The 19,181-nt window shown below is 38.1% G+C and overlaps 1 protein-coding gene across 1 annotated transcript in view; it reads left to right on the top strand.

Annotated features, from left to right (window-relative positions):
• Positions 1–1,907: 1,907 nt before the first annotated feature.
• LARP4B (La ribonucleoprotein 4B) overlaps positions 1,908–19,181 on the top strand; it is a 229,245-nt gene continuing 211,971 nt past the window's right edge. Inside the window, exon 1 of the mRNA XM_007504702.3 lies at positions 1,908–1,928. The gene's annotated coding sequence lies outside the window, so the exon portion shown is untranslated. The remainder of the gene's footprint in view (positions 1,929–19,181) is intronic.

The following is a 19,181-nucleotide window of genomic DNA, read 5'->3' as shown; positions in this document are numbered from 1 at the left end:
GAGGAAATTAAGGTTAAAAACGGCTAGCGTGACTTGCCTATGGTCACAACAGTTAGGAAGTTCTATAAGCTGCAGATGACTAGATTTATTGTTGCTGTTCAGTCTTTTCAGATATTTCCTGCTTCAGAAGCACCAACAAACTAACATGGTAAGCAGACACTAAACAAATGAAGGTTGGTTGATTGGTGAAGAAGCATGTGTGATTATACACTTAGTCCTGAGGTTATGTTGTGAGAAAAATGCTTTGTAAATGTTAAAGGATTGCATAATGCTTCAGACCTAATAACACTATAGCAATTCGAGTTCCTATCCTCATGATGATAAAAACTGAAGCCATAAGTCATGAATCAAAGACCACTCTTCATGTGTACACAACATAGAAAAAGAGGTCAAACAGCACACCTTTGGCTCCTTCCAGTGACATGGCTAACAACAGTGAACAAACCTTTGTGGGGGAGGAGAGAAAGATCTCATGAATTATATGCAATTTTCCAGTTGACTAATGATTCTAGGTCCTCCAAGTTAGCTCTACAGAACAGAAGATTCTGGAGCTAGATAAGTGTTACTACATTTCAGATTTTATTGCGCCTGGCCTTAGCCAGAATTTCCATATATAACCTTTTGTGGAAATGAGAAATTGAGAATGATTTTGCAGCAAGAGTTTGGAGTAGCTGAGACTGATGACCTGTTATTCAACCGAGAGTATTCTTTTTGGAATCTGACCAGGAGAAGCAGTTGGAGGCAGACCAACTGAAGCTGAACCTTTTTGGCTTGAAAGAGGGAAAACAGTTTTTCTCTTGACTTGGAGACTGAAGCCTGAGGGTTGTCTTTGTCTTTGAAGACAGAAGAAAGAAGGACAAAGTACAGCTCTCTCTGACTTGCTCTGTTATGACAGTGACTGAACTTCCAGACCTATCGGCCATTTCTCCCAATTGAACAATATTCCACCATCCTCCAAAATGAGACTCATTGTAGTATTAGGGAAATCCCCAACCCTCTTACCTCCATTTCTTATCCTTTCCTGTCTTCCCCAAATAAACCCCTTACTTAAGATAAAGAAGAGAAAGAGTGTTTCATTTGAGACATCATAAACTCATCCTGAGTTGATTTAGAAGAAGAAGAAGAAGAGAGAAGAAGGAAGGGAGAAGGAAGGAAAAGGGAGGCTGAAGGGAGGGAAGAAAAGGGAGGAAGGGAGGAAGAAGTAGTTAACATCCTGATCTGTTAGTTATCAATTACCATTCAATATAGTCCCTTATTACAATTTGGTACCCCAGATGGGACTTGAACCCACAATCCCTGATTTAGGATTATTATACTTTCTTTATTCTCCCAAATTCATTTAAGGAGGGAAACAACCTCCAATAACAAAGGCTGGACATGAGTGTTCTAGGGTTAAGAGAATTTAAGATTACTTTGATGACCTCTACATATGGCCAAAAAGAGAACATATGGGAAATTACCTCTAATTCTGTGGACCACCCAGAGGAAAAAAAGCAAACAAATAACAATATGCAAATCTCAGGGTTAAAAATCCATTTAGGTACCTTTCCTACATATTAAACATAGGCTTTCTTCACTCTAAATGTCCAATGTCATGACACCTTATCTCCCAATACACCTTGCTCTTATATGTCTTTCCCAATGGCTGCCTTTGGTGAAATAAGTGATTAGGTACAATATCTCTGCACAAACACATACTGGGACTCTCCTATCACCAACCACCAGAAGGTACAACCCACCCAAGATGGAGGGGACTTGTTTTGGGACCAATAAAATTGTTGCTTTTTAAAAAGTTATGTAAAGTCTTTCTCCATCAGACAGTACCGATTAGATTACTTCTCTTGGATACTTGTATGATGCACTCATCTGGAACAAAGGTGTGACTTTTGAAGTCCAGCACTTGGATGTGGAGATTCGTGACTAAACAGGTAATATATTTGTATATTCTGGGGTTCAAATACTGTAATTTGCTCAACCTAATTGGTCTTTAAGCTGCTTAAAGGCTAGATCCAATGCAGTAGAGTAATAGGTAAATGGAATCATGTGAGGGGAAGGTGTAAATAGGTATAATTCTCTCTACTGGTCAGTCTTCACCAGTTCAGCCACCACCAGTTCAGGAAAGTTAATTTGAATTAATTTGGGGCTGTTGAGGAAGGGGAAATGTGCTCTTGGAATGGAAATGTTGAGTGGGTTCCTCTTTGCTCTGTGTGTGTGTGTGAGAGAGAGATAGAGACAGACAGACAGACAGACAGACAGACAGACAGACAGATAGACAGAGATAGACAGACTGAGAGAGAAGGCACTGGACTTAGGTTTTTCTTTATGTGCTGGTTTCATTGCAGAGGAATTCAGCCTGACTCTGAAAGCATTTCACAGGGGAAAATGCCCAAGTAGCCAACAGAGGTAGAGTAAGATACAAATCAGAAAGAGAAATGAAAGCATGGTGTGCCAGTCACTTTCCTCTTTGCTTCAGTTTTTCAAAGAATCATTTTAAACCAGTGGAGTTTCAAGTTATTCCTGTTAGCAGGGTGTTTTCTTTATATCTTTGTTTCTTCCAATAGCTTACATCAGTAAGTGTTAAGCCCTTTAGGTTTTGCAGGGAGGTTGGCAAAGCTTTGTATGCATGGGGTAAGTAAATAAAAGTAACTAGTCCTGGCCAACAACAAAAACATGAGGTTGAAGTTACTGTTCCCTGACTTATAAAGTATTTTACTGAAAAGGCAGACTGATTCAGGTAAAAACTTTCAGTTGCTTATGACAGTGAGTGATAACATATTTAGGTACACAGAGTTTTTAAAAGTTAATTGTTTTGTGTTTTTAAAAGCATCAACACAGAAGGTATCTTGCTCAGATCCTGGGTTTTTCTTTTAATAAATTCCAAATAAGTGCTAGGAAACATAGTTTATATGTCCTAAGTACAAGGGTCCAAGATGGGAGAAAAAACTGGGATTACTAAAATACCAGACCAAAGCTGGCAGTCAGGTAGCCATACCAGTTCCTGTGATAAGAGTATTGAGTATTTTTCTGGGTGCCACATTTTCAACAAGACATGGAGAAGTTGGAGAATGTCCAGAGAAGGGTGCCCAGAATAGTGAAAGACCACAAGTTCATTCATTTCAGAATCAAGGAAATAAGGATATTTATCCCAGAAAAGACTTAGCAAGGACATGATAATTATCTTTATGTATTTGAAGGGCTGTCCAATGGAAAATGGTTTTGCTTGGCCACAGAAAGTAGAACCAGGAGCAATGGGTAAAATTTTCAAAGAAACAGATTCCAAAATAATGTGGGAAATCATTCTAATGATTAGAACTACCCAAGTGTCGAAGAGCCTGCCTCAGGAAGTAGAGGGCTTTTTCTCATTGGAGATCTTTGAGTAGAAGGTGAAGGGCCACTTGTCAGGTATGTTGTAGAGAGGATTTTTCCCAGTAAAATGAAGCAATCTTACATCCTCGTTACCTTGGTTGGCTAATGTCTAGCATTTGTAAAAATTGGGCTAGGGGGTCTTTCTGAGTACCTTTCTAATTTGGAAATTCTGTCACCTGGTAATGCTGAATCCAGATTAGAGTAAATAATCCAGTACTGGAGGCAAGTGGAGGTTCAGAGACCAAGGGCTAAGGGTGCAGACCACAAACTGGTAGTGGGATTGGGAGTTTCCTACCCTCAACCCTTCCCCAGAGTCAGTGACTTGTAGCCTTCAGATCCAGACTAGGTTCTTCTTAGTCAGCAGGGTGAAGAATTAAATCCTTAGGAGAGCTTCTAGCCATATGGCTAATGAATGCACTCTTTTCAAATTCAAAGGCTGCTTACTATAAATAGGTACCTCCTATACTGCCAGTACCCATGCAGGGACCCTCCACTACTTGGGGCCTTGAGTTGGGTACAAAAAAAGAGCTCTGCAAATGACAACAAAGATTTTCAGAACTCTTGCCTACCTGGAATAGAACTACTTTGAGAAATAAAGGGAAAAAAAAAACAAACCTCCCTTTTCTACTTCTAACTAGAGAAGTAAATAACTCATATTGATTTTATTGCTAGAGAATTGATCATTGGAAAGTTTTCCTCATATTGAGTTGAAATCTCTAAATTCCATCTATTTGTCATTTAATAACAATAATAACAAGTACTCACATTTACATGGCACTTTGCATTTGTATGTTCCTCACAATACCTGTGAGATGGATGGTGAAATAAAATATGTCTGTTTTACCAAGGTGTTAACTAAGTTCAAAAGTGTTAAATGACTTGCCCAAGATCACTCAGCTACTAAGAGTTTGAGAACTGTTCCTGGAATCATACCTCTTTAAAGCCCTGCAAAATAAACATAACTCCTTTCCCATGTGATAAACCTTTTAAATAATTAAAAGTCAGATACTTAATATTCCCTACAGTGTTCCCTGGCCCCTCCCTACTTGTGCACATCAACTGCTAATGTTACCCACTTGCTATTTCATTTTCAGTTATGTTTTATACCATCTTTTATGCCTAAAGACTTGGGTTTTTAGGATTTCCTTTGAAATGACTTTTATTTTCCCCTTTAGATCATATTTTCTCATATCTATGCTACTCTTCCTTTCTGTATTCCTATTTCTTATAGATCATTTTGGGAATCTCTTATATTAAACTTGTGGAATTGTTCATCTTTGAACTTTCCTAAGTTTCCCTCATATTCCAGAGTTTCATCAAATTCCTTATTCCCAGGAATTTAAAATAATAAAAAATGACATTTAGGCAGCACTTTAAAGTTTCACAAAAATCTGTGAGGATATAGCTACTGCATACATTATGCTTCACAGCCTATTTGGGCTAAGATCAATTATGGGATCTCCAATGGATAAATGGGAAAATGAAGGGTCAGAGAGTAAGTGATTTGCTCATGGTCTCATGCCTAGAAAGTATTAGAGGTGAGATCGGAACTTGGGTCTTGCTGAATGCAAGTCCTGGCATTCCATCCACTAGTCAAGCTAAATGACAGTAAGTGATATGTTTATAAACATTGAACTGATAACTGGAACTCTTGCCTACATACAGAATCTTTTGCTGGGCAGCTGTTCTCATTCCTTGTGTATTGTATTTCCCCCCCAAATCTTCCTGCAAATGAATCCTCCTGTCATCCGCTTTCTATCAGAGAAGATGCTTAAATCATCTTTTCATGTCCTTCTTTATTCTTTTCCTCCTGTCACCCTTACAGAATATAAAGTGCACATGTCAGCAATATTTTTTCTTTTCACTCATTTTTTAATCATCTCATGATAATTCTTCCACTTTCTGTCATCACTCTCTTCCAAAGTTCCCATTTGTTCCATTCCTGGCTGAAGTCAAAACAAATTGGAGCAAACAGATTAGGGCTCTGTGTATCCCAGCTTCCAGTATTATCCGATCCTTGCATGATCATGGACCTGGAGCCTCCCTTTTTGCTCTTCAGGTTCCAAATTCCTCGTACCCATAACATATTCTCAATATTCTCTGCCTCTTCCAGAATTTCTGCTCTCTTTCCTATATGAGTTGGCAGATTACAGTCAACATTTCCCCTCCACTTCTTACTGTACCTCCCCATTTTTATTCCTCATTTTGGTTTTAGTCCCAATGTTTCCTCCATCCCAATGTGTATGTATGTATATTCAAACCCTTACCTTCCATCTTAGAATCAGTACTGTGTATTAGTTCCAAGGCTGACAGGCAGTAAGGGCTAGGTAATTGGGACTTTCCCAAGATCACACAACGAGGAAGAGTCTGAGGCCTGATATGAACTTAGGGCCTCCCCCATTTCTAGGCCTGCCTCTCCATCCATGAAGCCACCTAACTGCCCCCCATCCAATATATATATATTAATCTAATTTAATTCAACCCAACAAGCATTCATTCAGTCACCATGGGTGGAGCCAGTAGTACAAAGACAAAACGAAAAATTGCTCTGCCTTTTGTGGTACTACTTAGATCCCATGCTACTCATTCACCCAAATTAAATTCATTTTATCCTTAAAATCCTTGTTGACAGATGACAAAACTGAGGCACAGAGAGACTTGATGAATAACCAAAGTAAATTGCCTAGTTAATTGTTGGAGTTGAACCAGAATCTAGAACACTCTTCAAATGTGTTCATATTGCCTTGCTAGAGAAGCCAACCTTTGCTTACTAGGAATTTGCCAGTGGGCCCAGTAGGACCTCTTCTTCATGAAAGTGGGTAATATTTAATTATATTTATTAATCCCTTTCATATATATGCAAATGTTGTTCAGGAATTTTTTCTTCATGACCTCATTTAGGGTTTCCTTGGCAAAGACACTGAAGTGGCTTGTCATTTCCTTCCCCAGCTTATTTTACAGATAGAGAAAATGAGGCCAACAAAGTTAAGTGACTTGCCTAGGTTTACACAACTAGTAAGTATCTAAGGCAAGATTTGAACTCAGGAAGATGAGCCTTCTTGATTATAGGCCTGGTGCTTATGTGAAACATATTATAAACACATATAATAATATATGTAATTCTGTATGTCACTTAATTTTTTGTTTGAGTTTTCTTCTACAAAATAACTAAGATGGAAAAATGTTTTGCATTATTGCACATGCAATCAATTTGCTTGACATCTTGGGGAAGTGAGAATAGTGGGGAGGGAGAAGGAGAATTTGGCTCCAAAAATTTTTAAAGGTTAAAAATTGTTTTGCATATATTTTGCTTGTATTAAAAATATTTGTAATTATTAGATATGTTATATACATATATTTATCACACAGAATATCACAGTAGAAAAAAATTTCTGAAGTCATCCATGCTCCATCCAATGCCCTTGACAACATTTTGGTCTCTTGCTGAATATTTCCATTGATGAAGAACTTCCCAACTCATTACCCATTGTACTTTTGGGAAACTTTGGCTATTAAGAAGTTTCTTTTAATATCAAATTGAAATCTACTTTTTTTTTTTACATTTCTAACTCAGTTAATCCTCTAGGGTTTATCAAAACAAATTTAATCCCTCTTCTACCTGTCTTCAAGTTTTTGATAATGGTTATCATTTCCTTCCTAAATGTTTACTTCTCCATGATAAGCATTTCCAGCTCTTTTAATGATTCTTCATGTGGTATTATGGGCCAGGATACTGGGAAAACTGGGGAAGTATAAATTAAAACCCCTCCATGCACAGATACACATCCTCCTATATCATTAGCTGAGACTGTTGTAAGCAAGAAAGGTGGGGTGAAGATCTGGAGCAATTCAATTAACTTTGTCCTCAAGCAGATCAATGTAGGATGTGAACAGTTTAGGCAAGAAGAATACAAAAGTAGCTTCTATGACTTTAGTAGAGATCTCTTGAGTCCCCCAAAGAGCCTCTTTTCTTGCTATTCTTAAACTTCTTGCAGTTGATTTTTATCTGGGTTTTTTTTCCCTTCCTTAACTGCTTTTTAACCACCAAGAAATTTCTTCTACCTGGTGGTATTGGCAGATGTTTTTTGGAAAGAACTATGTTTGCTCTTGTGTAATCCAGGACTTCCCCTAGCTAATTGGTGGTGAGGGAAGAATCTGGTGCTTTGGCTTGTCTTTGAAAGATCTGTGAAGAGTAAGAGAGTGGGGGTCCCCTGGTCCTCAGGTAACAGCCCAGGTAGTCATGAGTGAATTGACAATTAGCACCAGAAGAAATAAGATAATGGGGAAAGCAGTGATGCCCTGACCTGTGAAATAATACCTCTGTTAGCAATGGTAGTGCCAGCAGCAAAAGAATAATGGGGAAACTGTGGTCCCCTGGAAACAATAGCATGCTAACAAGGAAACAGTGACCTTGGTAGTGACACCCAGTTTGTATGTAGTAGTTCTAATTGTACCTAGAGAGGCACAGTAGAAAGGACAGCTGTAACTTAATTTCCTAGTCTTAATTAGACTGGGGACAATGGTGTGAGACCCAGCCAGATGTTAGTAGCAGCAGTTGAGGGGTGTTTGGGTCAAATGGTCCCCAGTTATGAGGGGCAGATGAACCAGAGGTAGCCCTAGGTGAGCCTCAGCCAGCTATGGCAAGCTGGAAGCAATTAGAGTCAGAGTTAACAACAGGAATATTCCTAATGCGGATCCTATCTATAATTTGAATGGGGTCCTTTCAACTTCACTGCAAGGATGAGGGCGTGGGCTGCTGTGCCCAAAACGATGTTTTGTGACCCTGGCTGCCTATGTTATTAGTGGACACAGGTCAGGGGGAAGAATGTTGTGGGCCAGGATCCTGGCAGGTCTGGGCAGGTATAAATTTACTCCTCATACTCCCACAATACCAAGTGAGACTCTTGTGAATAAAGAAATTATGGTATAGATCAGGGACAGTTTGGGTTAGCTTTATCCCAGAGTGAATTAATTTGGTACCTAGCTGAAGACTTTTGAGGCAAGACGAGTATAGAAACAATTTTTAGGACCTTGGCAGAAAGTTCTTGAGACTCTGGGAACCTCCTTGAAGAACCCGTTTAATTGAGTAGTTGGCTTTCATCTACCTTTATCTTAGCCTTGGAAACTGCTTTCATCTAAAAACATGCATAGAATATGTTTTTAGTTAAAAAAAAAAACTGTTTGAACCTTTGGACATGCAGTGATTCATTCAACTGATACAGAATAAACACAACCTGGACACGTGCATGATCTCCAGTTTCAACACCATTTTGGTCACTGTTCTCTGAAGGAGCTCTAGCTGGTCAACATCCTTCCTAAAATATGACACCAGAAATGAACACAACACTCCAGAGGAAGGTATTTTCACCCCTATCATTATGGAGAGTGTAACTATTAATATAGTCCACAACAATGTTAACTTTTTTTTTTTTGGCTGACAAAAACAGAGGCCTTTTTCACATACATAAATTGTCATCTAGCCTTGCCTACTTGTAAAAATTATAATAATTTCAAATATTACATTTTATAAGATTTATTAATGATCATTAGAAGTAACAAAATAAAACCATGTGTCCATGGCAAATCTATCTGTTCAAACAGCCCCCTCCACCATAGTTGCCGACAGGAAGCAAAAAAAAGCGAGACCAGGAACCTCAGCAAATTTGTCCCCTTGTCTATGTCAGCAACAATAGGAAGTCAGTGGGCTCCTGGGAAATGTAGTTCAAAGGCACAAGATTTCCAATTACACACTATCTCCCTGGTATGCTATCCACGGTGTGGTATCCAGTGTTAAACTACTATTCTTTTTTTTTCACATTTTTCTTCAAAGCTGCCTTCAGTTCCAAGTTCTAAAATGCTGTGATTTTGTTTTTCCTATTGAAATATTTGTGGGGACAGATTCTTTTGTCTGAGAAGTTAGCTATCCTTCCCAACTATGTTATCTGAATATCTGATAAGTATGATTTTCATGCCATCTTCTAAGTCACTGATAAACATGTTGAGTTATAAAACCTAGGACAGACCCCTGAACACTCTCCTAGAGATATTTAAGTTGATGTTAGTCCATCAAACATTCTTTAACTCTAGCAATTTAATGAGCTCTAAACCTACCTGTCTAGCCCACATCTTTCCATCTTATCCTCAAGAAAACCATCAGAGACTTGCTCAAGACGCCAATATCATTTCCCTGATCTACCAATCTAGTAACCCTATTCAAAAAAAAAAAGGAAATTAAGTTATTCTGGCATGACTTGATTTCACTTAACATAACATGGCTCACAGGGATGATTGCTTCCCTTTATAAATGCTCATAAACATTCAAGAAACATTAAGCACTAAAATTCCAGGACTTTGACTTTGTCAGTAATCAAAGTCAAACCACAAGCTTAGTCTGAACAAACTATCCATTTCCCTTTTTGGAAAATCAGGAGAATATTATTCCATTTTATGTCTTGTGGCACCTTTCTTGTCCTCAGTTTTTCAGAGATGGCTCACATCTCCAGTTGATAGAGCACCTTGCAACATGGTTGGTCTTGGCCTCCTGATTTGTATCTACTGAGGTCAGCTATGTGCTTTCTTTTTTTTTTTTAACCCTTACCTTCCGTCTTGGAGTCAATACTGTGTATTGGCTCCAAGGCAGAAGAGTGGTAAGGGCTAGGCAATGGGGGTCAAGTGACTTGCCTATGGGTCACACAGCTAGGAAGTGGCCGAGGCCAGATTTGAACCTAGGACCTCCCGTCTCTAGGCCTGGTTCTCAATCCACTGAGCTACCCAGCTGCCCAGCTGCCCCTTATGTGCTTTCTTAATTACTCCTCCTGTAGCTTAATTTTCATCTACTTTTAACTTTATTTTTTTTTTATCCTTTAGGATCATGTGTTAATTATGGTTCAGAAATAGCTTTAGTTTGGATTTACTCTTCCCCTGTATACTCAGATACTAATGAATAAAGGTGGTAGTGTGATTTTTTTATTGCTATAGCTGGTTAAGAATTATTTTTCATGTTTTTCTTTTTTTACTAAAATATCTTAGCCTCTGAAAGCAAACCCCAATTAAGGACACAGTTATTTTCATATAAAATTAGTAGTTGTGTTTTTTATAAAGGGAGGCTTGGGGTGGTAGTGGTAGGGACGGCAAATGTATCAGGAAATGACAAATATAATGAAAAGTCATAATGCATTGGTGAAAATGGTTTAACAAAATTAGCTGTTGTAATTTGCCTAAGTGAAAAAGTCTTCAGGGCATGGACCTTCATGGAGGCATACAAAAGATATGATTTAAAAAAAATACCTTCTGTCTTAGAATCAATAGTGTGTATTGGTTCCAAGACTGAATGGTGGTAAGGCCTAGGCAATGGGAGGGGGAGGGGGGGCTTAAGTGACTTGGCCAGATAGGAAGTGTCTGAGTCAGATTTGAACCTAGGACATCTGTAGACCTGGCTCTCAATCCACTGAGTCACCTAGCTGCCCCCAAAAGAAGGATTTTAACTTTGAAATCCTAATTTCCAGGGAGAGCATTGGTCCATTTGCTTTTTCCACCATGAGATACTTCCAAGTGGGGAGTGCTCTTTACCACAATATCTTCCCAGACCAACATTTCTTCTGGAATTAAGTCTTTGTATCTATTATAAATCTAGAATAATATAATAAATATTTTAAATATTTAGGAGTTTGCAAAGCATTCATGTATCTTATCACATTTGATCTTTACAAATGCCTTAGTAGGTAGACAGGACTGACATTATTTAATTCCTTTTCAGATGATTAACCTGAGTCCTAGAGAGATTTAAGTAATTTGCCTAAAGTCTCCTGGGTAGTAACTGGAAAAACCAGAGCCCAGGTCTCTGACTCCTAGTCCACTATTCTTTGATTAGATTTTATATAGCTCCATTCTTTTCTATGTTGTTTATTATTTAGTCATGTCTAACTCTTTGTTACCCTATTTGGGGGTTCCTTTTTTTTTGTTTAGAAGTATTTTATTTTCCCCTCCCATCACATGTAGAAACAATTTTTAACATTCATTTTCTCACATTTGGAGCTACAAATTGTTTCCCTCCCTCCTCCCTGAGATGGTAAGAATTTGATATAGGTTATACAGGTGCAGTCATATAATACATGTTTTCATATTTTCATGTTTTAGAAAAAAAGAAAAGAAAAAATCTTGTATGCTTCTATTTGCATTGAGACACCATCGGTTCTTTCTCTGTGGGTGGATAGTATTTTTTCATCATGGGTCTGTTGGAGTTAACTTGGATTGTAATACTACTGATAATAGCTCAGTCATTCATAGTTGAGCAATAAAAAATATTACTGTTACTGTGTAGAATGTTCTGCTTCTACTCATCTCACTTTGAATCACTTCATGTGTAAGTCTTTCCAGGGTTTTCTGAACTCTTCCTGTTCATCATTTCTTAGAGCACAATAATATTCCATTATAATCATATAATACAACTTGGTCAGCCATTCCCCAGATGATGGACATACTCTCAAATTCCAATTCTTTGTCACTACAATAAGACTTACACATATTTTTTTGTACAAATAAGTCCTTTTTTCTTAAAAAAGTTTTTTTTTTAATTTCTTTGGGATATAAATCTAGTAGTGGTTTTGCTGGATGAAAGCATATGCAGTTCTGTAGATCTTTGGGAATAGCTCCAAATTGGTCTCCAGAATTGTGAATCAATTTACAACTCTACCAACAGTATATTAGTGTCCTAATTTTGGGTTTGCCATTTTCTTCTCCAACTCATTTTATAGATGAGGAACTGAGGCAAATAGAGTTAAATTACTTGCTCAGCTAGTAAGTGTTTGAAGCTAGATTTGAGCTCAGAAAGATGAGTATTCTTGATTCCAAGTCCAGTGCCTAGATACCTATTCTTTATTCTATGCAGTTTCCTTAAGTAAGCCTGAAAACCTGTTAGGTTTCCAAGGGATGTCTTCACTAACAGCTACAGGGAAATAGATGGAGGATAAACAGATGAGAATTGCAGGATTTTTTGCATAGACTCATTTCCCCTAGATTTTTAGCTACCCCTTAACTTTATCATTTTTCTCCTGTCTAGTTGGAATTACCCCCCATTCACCCAAAAAAAACAAACAATTCACAGTAAGCAGGTCGATATGAATTGGCAAGAGACTTACTCAATTTTCCCCATTTGCCTTTATCTTATATTATACACAGTACAAAGTCCTTCTTGGACACTTAGCTGTGGACAGATGGGAGAACAGAGTAGCAGAAAAAGTGAGTTGAGAAGATTCACAATGAAACCATATCCATCACCTTTGGGTAGCAACTTTGTTAGAATATAGCTTGCAAGCAAGCTTCCTCTGTGTGCCCATAACTTCTTTGGGCAATTACCCAGGAGCAACAAAACTTTTAAAACACCTGCACAGTGTGAAAACACTCCAGTTTATTATCGTACCATGGTTAAATTAAAACGGCACTGCAGGAAGATAAATCTAGACCTATAGTACCTGTCGCTGGAGTACAAAGGAATAGTAATAACTTCAGGGATTGGTGAGTTTATTCAACAAGAATAAAAATGTTTCAGGACAAATTTTTACACTAAGGTCTTCTGTTCAGTTTGGTTACATTCTTGACTTCAATCTTAAGAAAGATTTTGAAATCAAGTCTGAAAACAAGAAGAAACACCCACTGGGCTTGAGCGCTGTATTATTCCTCCACAAAGGATTCAATCAGCTCTGTACCCATCCATGATATCTGGACCAGATTGAAGAGTGGGGGTAGGGAGGGAATTACTAGCCTCTAATGAGAATGCTCAGGTTCTTCACTCCCACACTCTTTGGCTCTTCCAATGCTTGACAATTTATTTACAATTGAGGTTTTGTGTCATGTTAGGGTTTCCCCAAAAGTTGGGGATAATAATAATATTAGGTAGCATTTTTACAACCTATTATGTGCTATGGATTGTGCTAAATACTCCACAAATATTATCTCACTTCATCTTCATAACACTGGGAGGTAAGTGTTATTAATACTCATTTTACAGTTGAGGAAATGGAGACAAATAGAAGTTAAGTGACTTGCCCAATATACTTAATGTACATTCTCGGTCACCGAGAGACTACCACTACAATAGTATACAGTTCTCAATATGTACATTGAATCAGGTATAGAATGAGTATTTCATATATGAGAATTGTTAAAAAAATACAAAAGATTCAAACAATGCATTGACAAAACTTAAGCAGTCAGACATTTATAATCACTGTTACTGGGAGAGTGAGAGACAAACAGTTCATCATAAAGCAGTTGGTGAGATTATAGGTTTTCTACATGTCACCTCAGTTCTGCACTGTCCCACTATAGCAGACATCTCTTGGCTAGCTAAGCCAGGGATTGGGTTCCTTCTACTACCTCATGGTCACATTTTTTCAGAGGAGCTCAAATAACTGGCTGGTACTCTTTCCAAAGTGGAACCAACACCCACCAAGGAGACAGGATCTCTATAAATATTTGCAACTCACAAAATAGCCTCCAAGCTTGGATGCCTCCATCTTGGGTCAATACCCATTAACCTAAGATCAGGGAAGAACAAATTCAGAGGGTGAAGCCCAAAAACCAGGACCAAGCTCACTGAGGCAGTTGCTACTTAGTTGTTTCAGTCATGCCTGATTCTTTGTGACCCTTTGGGGGTTTTATTGGCAAAGATACTGCAGAGGTTTGCCATTTCCTTCTCCAGCTCATTTTACAACCAAGGAAAGTTGGGCAAACAGGGTTAAATGACTTGCTCAGGGTTAATCTGAGGCCAGATTTGAACTCAGAAAGATGACTGTAGGCCCAATCCTCTCTATCTACTGCACCACCTAATTGCCCACTTTAAAGAGTACATAGCCACTTCTACCAGGTTAATGGCTTCTTGGCAGCTAAAGATCTGTCCTTCCCAACATGTGAAATAGCTAGAAATAGTCCTGAAGTAATCCTCTAATAGAAGAGAAAGCCAGAGGAGACCTTCCCTTTATAAAGGTTGAGTGACTCATCAGGTTCTTGCTCAACAGCAGATAAGACAGTTGCTTTGTCATCTGCATGTGCAAGTCCTTCAAGACTAAGTCACAAAAGGCTAGAACAAGCCTGAGGCCGATCATCCCCAGAGAACCCAAGCACTGAGTCATACCTGGCTGTTGTGTGTGTTCTCTATGCAACCTTTAGTTACTCTAGAATTAAATAAGGCTCCAAGAACTGGTTTGAGCTTTGAATTCCAACTTAGAAGGAAAAAAAAAGAAATATAGGTTTGCAGAATACAATAGAGAGTACAAAATACTATAGTTGCTTATATTATCAAGTGTCAGAGGCTCAGATAAAATTTCCTGAAATACTATAATATATAATGCTATTCAATAATATTCAATTTATGAATATTCTCCCCAGCCCACCATGCTGAAAACTTTGTAAATCCATTGTTCAGACCTTGAAAGACTTTTCCCCGTAGGAACAATTATAAATAGTGGTTAGGTTCCAATCTTTTTTAGACCGTGATGCTGAACTATATCCTAAGAGTACTACTCAAAGGTCTTAGCAGCAACAGGATGTCTGTGGCCCCAAAGTGGAAGAAAAAGAGGGAAAAGTTACCTGTCCTTTTCCTAGATGAAACCTAAGCAAAATGTTGAAAATGATTATTACTTTTTGCTACCCTTTTGTTATGCTCCTCTTCTACCCTGCAAAGGACATGGGTTTCTGTGAAGATGGAGATTAAGAACTATGCAATGCCATAGCCAATTCATTGCCTCTGAAAGTATTGAATGACCAAGGACAAGACTTTGGGCATTCCAGTTCTCTAGACTCATCACCTCTAGTAGTTGGACTGAAGTACAATTTTCATATGTCAGGTCCCCAGAGCTCTAACAATTCCCTGATTCTTCTATTTGGAAGTAATCTCTCTCTCTCTCTCTTCTGAGTTTACATAGCAGACTCTACTTTTTAGGGAACTCATTCTATCCTACTTTGTGATGTAGTTTCATATGTTTTATTTGCCTTGCTAAACTATAAACCATTTTGGTGTTAGAGCTTTTGTCTTAATCAGCTTGTCACAGTACCCTGCACATATTATCTACTTCTATTAATTAAATGAATAGAGAAGAATAAATGTGGACCTCTGCTCCCCCCCCCCCAAGCATTCTGTTCTGAAATTGCTAATTTCCCCTTCTGCTCAATCACAATGTCTTTTTCTTTAATGTGTTTTCAGCTAAGTGTAAGGTGGAAGCAATCTTATTAGATTAATTCACACTGGTATGTGAATGAATTGGGGAAATAGCCCCTTAACCATCCCAAACATAATTTGTTATTTAGTGCTTCCCCACCTCCCCAAACTTGTTGACCCAATCAACTCGATAATTGGTAGGATTTCAGCTATTAAAGCACAATGAAGATTTCCTGTTTAACTTCATTAAAAATGCAGGAGGAAAATATTTGAGGAAAGTCTGCTCCTCTAAGTTGTTTCTGCTTTCAAAGCTTCTTCTCTTCTTATAGTTCTGAATCCAGGAACTCTCTACACTTTATAGGATTAGGATTGTTCATACAGGCTCGCATGGCAGCAGCAATGGGGACTCTTGACTTGGAGGAGAAGGGTGGGGCAGATACAGGCTGGAAATGTTAAGTGGGCTTTTGTAAGCATGAGTCATTTATAAATCAGGTGTTTGTTCATTGCCAAGGACTGCCCATAGACTGCTTGTAAAAATAACTCTAGTTTCATTACATTTAGCGTCCATGCTATAGGATCTCCTCAGGGTTGAAACTTGTGGAAATACACACAGCTGAGCACCCAGTGCTCTGTCTCCCTAAAGGGTGGGGCCACAGAGTTTGAACTTCTGTCTTTACCTTTACTTCCCCTCACAGGAAGGATTCCTGAGGCCATTGTTGCAGCTTTCTAGGTCATGCTTATCAAGGTTGGAGAGTTGAACTGAGCCAGATTCAGTAGAGAATGGAAGGTTTTAGGGTTGAATAGCCACACTCAAAGATAGCTTTATGAGTAGGTATTAGTTGGGGTCCCTGTGTCCCCAACAAAGTTAGGGAGCACGTTGATGAACTATTTGGTTTCCTGATCTAGATATAATCATTCTCAGGATTCCTACCCATGGATTTTCTCAACAACCAAGCATTGATGTCATTTGCAAGCTATTTGAGCCAAGGTATTTACTATGTCCTTGATTTTTTTGTTCAAGACTTTGATTTCACAAGTGGGTTTGGGCAACTGCTGGAACCATCCTGACAAAGTGATTTGTTAAATTTTCAGTGTGAGAATTTTTCACCCTAAGAGTTGAGGTGGGTGTTGGGGAGGAAATCATCTGGGATTGATTTATTGTTTTGTTGACTGTCTAAACTTAAAAAGTGTGAATGCAGATTAAACTTAAAAATATGCTTTTATACATTCTCAACCCTGCCCCCCAAGAGCCCAGTTGTTAAACGTTTACCAACACATCCCTGTTTTGCTCTATATTGTTTGAGCTCAGCAAGAGAGCATGTAGCAGGCTTATGGAGTGAAGAAGTCCTTGCCAAACTGGAGACCAGATTAGAAGCTAATAATGATGATCATGATGATAAGTGTGTATATACATGTCATATATACATGCACATATGTATACATAACACATGACTTATATATATATATATATATATATATATATATATATATATATATATATATATGCTTTACATCCATTCTGTCACTTGAGCTTCACAACACCTCTGAGTATGGGCATTTCCCAGAGTAGAAATTCCTTGCAATAGAAATTCATATCTTAGAGTCTTGGAGGGTGGCTTGGGCTACTGAGAGGTTAGTGGACTTGCCCATTGTCTCTTAGCCTTTAGGTAAGAATCAGGACTTGAACTTTGGTCTTCCTACCACTGTATCTGCCCTCTATCATCCATGTCTATATCTGATTCCATAGTTCTTTTACCAAAAACAATCTGTTGCTGAATGATGACTTAATTTAATAAGTTCAGATAGCCACTTAACAACCACTTAAACTCCAGGCTAATGGTACAAACTGGGAAATTAGAGGACTTTACCAGAAACAGAAGCTGATTTTCAACTATACTAACTTTTTCTGGACCCTCAACCTAGATCTTATGAATAAAGCAGCTCCCATGGAACCAGGAGGTGTGTGGATAGAGAGCGCTCTGGAATTGAGGTCAGAAAGACCAGAATTCAAATCCAGATCAGTCACTTAATAACTTATAAGCAAGTCACTTAATCACCTTGTGTCTCAGTTTCTTCATCTGTAAAATGTCAATAATAAAAGCAACTACCTCCCAATGTTGTTGTGTGGTTTAACTAAGATAATATTTGTAAAGCACTTTGCAAAACCTTAAAGCTCTCTATAAATGCTACCTACTGTTATTAATTTGCAGAGGGGTCATTTGATCTATTCACAAATAAACTAACTCAGATGGAAACTGCCATTATCCTCTGACTCTCATCCATTGCTCTGTCATTTAACACGTAAATAATTCCAAATAGATACTTCCTTATATCACCTTATATACTCATAATTCATCATTTAATTTCTGCCTATAGATAATACTTCTTGAAATACTATACAGGACATTCCCAATTTATGAATGGATTGTGTTCCAGAAGTGTCTCTCATAAAAAATCTATAGTTCAACCGTGGAGGAAAGCTACTTGTTTATTTTACCTATCTTCATCAGAACAGAATCCCAATAAAATTTGCTGAGAAACAAATAAGTAGAAGATACCTGACCATATCTGGTCCCTGATCCCTTCAGAGAACTTCTGCTATTTGGCTGAGGTTCTCTACCCATGCTTTGGTCATTCTGGAACATTTCATTTATTTCATTGAAAGTTACCTGGACAAGGTGGCTTAGTGGGTAGAGAGTCACCCTTTCCTGAAAGGATAGAGCAATTACTGTCTAAGACCCCTATCATACTCAAACTACACCCATTGTATCCCAGATACATGTTTGTGGAAGAATAGGAAATGAATTCATATCTCACTCTCACTTACTAAAGGGATATCTTCAGTATCTTATTGATAGGGAGAGTTATGGGCTAGAAAAAAGATTCTGGAAACTGGTTGGCAATTTTTATGCTCTACAGATGCTCAAAGTGTTCTCTCAACCATATTTTCATAAGTGGAGGACAATAGGCACCAAGAGAACATGAGGTTCCACATTATATACACTGTGCACTTATGCTTTTTCAAAAGGAGTGGGGTTAATGGACCCACAAATTATATCAGTCATGGCTAGTTAGATGAGCAACTCAATTTGGTCATTTATATATACCAGTATTAATCCCTTATATGAATTGCTTAACCTCAGCTCTCTGTGCCCTGTTCTTTATTTCTTCTACATTTCTTCCTGGGATCATCTAAGCTTATTTAGGTTACAACTATTTACTCTGATTCTAATCTCTTTTGTTCTGATATCCTTCATTGGCATCAAAATCTTGATTGTTTTTATTTTCATTTTTTTCATTTCTCTCAGATGCCTTTGTAAAAAGATACTTCCAACCATCTTGCCCCAGGGTTCGGGAATGCATATATGAATGGATGAATGAAAGAAGTATTTATTAAGCACTTACTATATACCAAACATTGGAGAAACAGATAAAAAAGCAAAGCAATCCCAGCTTCTAAGTACTTCTATTGTAATAAGGGACAATAACATATAGGGAATCCAGAATTGGAAAGGGGAGAAGAGGGATGCATCTTAGTGTGTACACTAAGATGGTATGGTTCCAGGTAGTTGGAAAGTATCATGGTGGCCTCATTCTGGGGAAAAGATAAAATCTCACATATCAAATTCCTGAAGCAGGATTCCAAATTTCAGGGGGAAGT

Source organism: Monodelphis domestica, chromosome 5, assembly GCF_027887165.1.
Source record: "Monodelphis domestica isolate mMonDom1 chromosome 5, mMonDom1.pri, whole genome shotgun sequence".
Classification (NCBI taxonomy): Eukaryota; Metazoa; Chordata; class Mammalia; order Didelphimorphia; family Didelphidae; genus Monodelphis; species Monodelphis domestica.
Note: the sequence above shows the minus strand (reverse complement) of the source record. Positions and strands in the feature narration are given on the sequence as shown.